The 5,000-nt window shown below is 52.9% G+C and overlaps 1 non-coding gene across 1 annotated transcript in view; it reads right to left on the minus strand.

Annotated features, from left to right (window-relative positions):
• Positions 1-650, minus strand: part of LOC126126787 (small subunit ribosomal RNA) — a 1,909-nt gene extending 1,259 nt beyond the window's left edge. Inside the window, exon 1 of the ribosomal RNA XR_007526878.1 lies at positions 1-650. This exon is cut by the window's left edge and continues 1,259 nt beyond it. This is a non-coding gene — a ribosomal RNA (small subunit ribosomal RNA).
• Between the last annotated feature and the right edge of the window lie 4,350 nt (positions 651-5,000).

Here is a 5,000-nt window from a genome sequence, read left to right on the forward strand (position 1 = left end):
ACTACGAGCTTTTTAACCGCAACAACTTTAATATACGCTATTGGAGCTGGAATTACCGCGGCTGCTGGCACCAGACTTGCCCTCCAATAGATACTCGTTAAAGGATTTAAAGTGTACTCATTCCGATTACGGGGCCTCGGATGAGTCCCGTATCGTTATTTTTCGTCACTACCTCCCCGTGCCGGGAGTGGGTAATTTGCGCGCCTGCTGCCTTCCTTGGATGTGGTAGCCGTTTCTCAGGCTCCCTCTCCGGAATCGAACCCTGATTCCCCGTTACCCGTTACAACCATGGTAGGCGCAGAACCTACCATCGACAGTTGATAAGGCAGACATTTGAAAGATGCGTCGCCGGTACGAGGACCGTGCGATCAGCCCAAAGTTATTCAGAGTCACCAAGGCAAACGGACCGGACGAGCCGACCGATTGGTTTTGATCTAATAAAAGCGTCCCTTCCATCTCTGGTCGGGACTCTGTTTGCATGTATTAGCTCTAGAATTACCACAGTTATCCAAGTAACGTGGGTACGATCTAAGGAACCATAACTGATTTAATGAGCCATTCGCGGTTTCACCTTAATGCGGCTTGTACTGAGACATGCATGGCTTAATCTTTGAGACAAGCATATGACTACTGGCAGGATCAACCAGGGAGCTGCGTCAACTAGAGCTGAGCAGCCGGCCGCCCGGGAGTGTGTCCCAGGGGCCCGCGCGAACACGCAAGCGTCCGCTCAATTATTCTGCAAACAGGAGGAGGCTGAGCTCCCCTGCACAATACACCTCGAAACCCTCTCAGGTCCCGGCGGCGCGCAGCGCCGTCCTAAGTACTTGGTCGGGTTCGAGAGAGGCGCAATCGCCCGGAGTTAGGCGAGTAGACGCTTTAGGTGCGACCACCCGTGCTCCCAACTGAGCTTGCCGCTGCCGACAGAGGCCCGGGAGCGTGCTGTCGTGGCATTGCCGGCGGGAGACAACACGCGCCACCTACGGTGACCGGCAGCTCCAACGCCAGCGCCACAGAAGGGCAAAGGCCCCACGTGGGTGCCGAAGCGAACTCTCCCAGCACAGCGCACGTGCCAACACGTCTGCACAACTGCGATACAAACCACCAGCGAGAACCGCTGGGGCGACCGAGCAGCAGACGGCGTCGCGGCGCCGAGTGCCGGGCGGCGGCGCATCCTCAACGCACACAGTCCTCAGTCGGACCAGCACACTGCAGATGTCCACCGCGCTTCGCACCGGGCCCGCGAGGACCCACTTTGGCCGCCCGGCGCCGCGCGCAGGGTGCCCCGGCGCGCAGCTGCGCCGCCTGCCGCGTCCGTCGGCCGGCGCGCCTGCCACTGGGCGCCCCCACCAGCCGGCTGTAGCGCGTGCGCCCACGCACCGCGCGGCCAGCACGCCGGGCGGCCCCCCCTCACCGGCCGGGGACGGTCCCACCCAGCCACCGCCGCGTATCGCTTCACACACAGATTTGCCCTTACTGATTTACCTCCAGCAACAACAACCGCACCACAATGGGTTTACCAGTTGTTCATTTGCGTAACGTCACCAGCAAACGTAGACGTCCATCCCAGTTTGCAAATGCAACGATTATTGCATACCTGTCTGTTAGGTGTCACGACACACTACGTCTGCCCACATACACGCAACAAAATGTGCACGACTAGAGAACACGTGGGAGGTGGCCCCCTACGTATGCGATGTCCATTACGAGACCGACTGTCAACCAGCATCTGTACCATGTCGCAGATGTGGAACGCGGTGCACCATGCTATCACACTGTGTGAGAAGAGACGACTACGTTTGAATACACGCGCCACTACATCAACAGACGGCTCATGCTGATCGCCATCCAGGGCGTCCGTTAATCCCACACGTCTCTATGGCGTACCACACTGCAATGTAGCTGTTATGGGGAGACGGCACGTGGCTGAGTGCACAACATTTGGACCGTATGGTTCGCTGTTGTTGGGCGCAGTCGTTGTACGGTCACACATGTGCCACAGCGTATCATGCAGTACATACGGACCTATGTGCAGTACAATGTGAGGGTTAAGCTTACGACATCAGCGGACAGTGGACACAGGCCGTACCACGACGTAGACTGAGCGCTTCGACATGCGAATGCCAGTGAACAGCTGCGAAGGGCATTGAACACGCAAGCACCTGAACGACCAGCGTGCGAAGGCAGGGGGGAGGGTGGGGGCGATGTACATCCTGCAGTCGTCCACATTACAGTGTACAGCGGGAGCATGTAAAAAGTAAGCAACACTTGCGAAGTGTTGAACATGAAACGATACACAAGAGGGTGGGCGGTGCGAGTAGCGAACTATATTCAGAGGGTTGTGGTTAGACAACACTGGATTAATGTAACGTGTCATATGCCAATTACAGAGCAGGTTAAGGCACAACTTGGGTTAGGTTAAGGCACAACGTGGGTTAGGTTAAGGCACAACGTGGGTTAGGTTAAGGCACAACTTGGGTTAGGTTAAGGCACAACGTGGGTTAGGTTAAGGCACAACGTGGGTTAGGTTAAGGCACAACGTGGGTTAGGTTAAGGCACAACGTGGGTTAGGTTAAGGCACAACGTGGGTTAGGTTAAGGCACAACGTGGGTTAGGTTAAGGCACAACTTGGGTTAGGTTAAGGCACAACGTGGGTTAGGTTAAGGCACAACGTGGGTTAGGTTAAGGCACAACGTGGGTTAGGTTAAGGCACAACGTGGGTTAGGTTAAGGCACAACGTGGGTTAGGTTAAGGCACAACGTGGGTTAGGTTAAGGCACAACGTGGGTTAGGTTAAGGCACAACGTGGGTTAGGTTAAGGCACAACGTGGGTTAGGTTAAGGCACAACGTGGGTTAGGTTAAGGCACAACGTGGGTTAGGTTAAGGCACAACGTGGGTTAGGTTAAGGCACAACGTGGGTTAGGTTAAGGCACAACGTGGGTTAGGTTAAGGCACAACGTGGGTTAGGTTAAGGCACAACGTGGGTTAGGTTAAGGCACAACGTGGGTTAGGTTAAGGCACAACGTGGGTTAGGTTAAGGCACAACTTGGGTTAGGTTAAGGCACAACTTGGGTTAGGTTAAGGCACAACTTGGGTTAGGTTAAGGCACAACTTGGGTTAGGTTAAGGCACAACTTGGGTTAGGTTAAGGCACAACGTGGGTTAGGTTAAGGCACAACGTGGGTTAGGTTAAGGCACAACGTGGGTTAGGTTAAGGCACAACGTGGGTTAGGTTAAGGCACAACGTGGGTTAGGTTAAGGCACAACGTGGGTTAGGTTAAGGCACAACTTGGGTTAGGTTAAGGCACAACGTGGGTTAGGTTAAGGCACAACGTGGGTTAGGTTAAGGCACAACGTGGGTTAGGTTAAGGCACAACGTGGGTTAGGTTAAGGCACAACGTGGGTTAGGTTAAGGCACAACGTGGGTTAGGTTAAGGCACAACGTGGGTTAGGTTAAGGCACAACGTGGGTTAGGTTAAGGCACAACGTGGGTTAGGTTAAGGCACAACGTGGGTTAGGTTAAGGCACAACGTGGGTTAGGTTAAGGCACAACGTGGGTTAGGTTAAGGCACAACGTGGGTTAGGTTAAGGCACAACGTGGGTTAGGTTAAGGCACAACGTGGGTTAGGTTAAGGCACAACGTGGGTTAGGTTAAGGCACAACGTGGGTTAGGTTAAGGCACAACGTGGGTTAGGTTAAGGCACAACTTGGGTTAGGTTAAGGCACAACTTGGGTTAGGTTAAGGCACAACTTGGGTTAGGTTAAGGCACAACTTGGGTTAGGTTAAGGCACAACTTGGGTTAGGTTAAGGCACAACTTGGGTTAGGTTAAGGCACAACTTGGGTTAGGTTAAGGCACAACTTGGGTTAGGTTAAGGCACAACTTGGGTTAGGTTAAGGCACAACTTGGGTTAGGTTAAGGCACAACGTGGGTTAGGTTAAGGCACAACGTGGGTTAGGTTAAGGCACAACGTGGGTTAGGTTAAGGCACAACGTGGGTTAGGTTAAGGCACAACGTGGGTTAGGTTAAGGCACAACGTGGGTTAGGTTAAGGCACAACGTGGGTTAGGTTAAGGCACAACGTGGGTTAGGTTAAGGCACAACGTGGGTTAGGTTAAGGCACAACGTGGGTTAGGTTAAGGCACAACGTGGGTTAGGTTAAGGCACAACGTGGGTTAGGTTAAGGCACAACGTGGGTTAGGTTAAGGCACAACGTGGGTTAGGTTAAGGCACAACGTGGGTTAGGTTAAGGCACAACGTGGGTTAGGTTAAGGCACAACGTGGGTTAGGTTAAGGCACAACGTGGGTTAGGTTAAGGCACAACGTGGGTTAGGTTAAGGCACAACGTGGGTTAGGTTAAGGCACAACGTGGGTTAGGTTAAGGCACAACGTGGGTTAGGTTAAGGCACAACTTGGGTTAGGTTAAGGCACAACGTGGGTTAGGTTAAGGCACAACTTGGGTTAGGTTAAGGCACAACTTGGGTTAGGTTAAGGCACAACTTGGGTTAGGTTAAGGCACAACTTGGGTTAGGTTAAGGCACAACTTGGGTTAGGTTAAGGCACAACTTGGGTTAGGTTAAGGCACAACTTGGGTTAGGTTAAGGCACAACTTGGGTTAGGTTAAGGCACAACTTGGGTTAGGTTAAGGCACAACGTGGGTTAGGTTAAGGCACAACGTGGGTTAGGTTAAGGCACAACGTGGGTTAGGTTAAGGCACAACGTGGGTTAGGTTAAGGCACAACGTGGGTTAGGTTAAGGCACAACGTGGGTTAGGTTAAGGCACAACGTGGGTTAGGTTAAGGCACAACGTGGGTTAGGTTAAGGCACAACGTGGGTTAGGTTAAGGCACAACGTGGGTTAGGTTAAGGCACAACGTGGGTTAGGTTAAGGCACAACGTGGGTTAGGTTAAGGCACAACGTGGGTTAGGTTAAGGCACAACGTGGGTTAGGTTAAGGCACAACGTGGGTTAGGTTAAGGCACAACGTGGGTTAGGTTAAGGTAGAA

Source organism: Schistocerca cancellata, unplaced genomic scaffold (assembly GCF_023864275.1).
Source record: "Schistocerca cancellata isolate TAMUIC-IGC-003103 unplaced genomic scaffold, iqSchCanc2.1 HiC_scaffold_469, whole genome shotgun sequence".
NCBI lineage: Eukaryota > Metazoa > Arthropoda > Insecta > Orthoptera > Acrididae > Schistocerca > Schistocerca cancellata.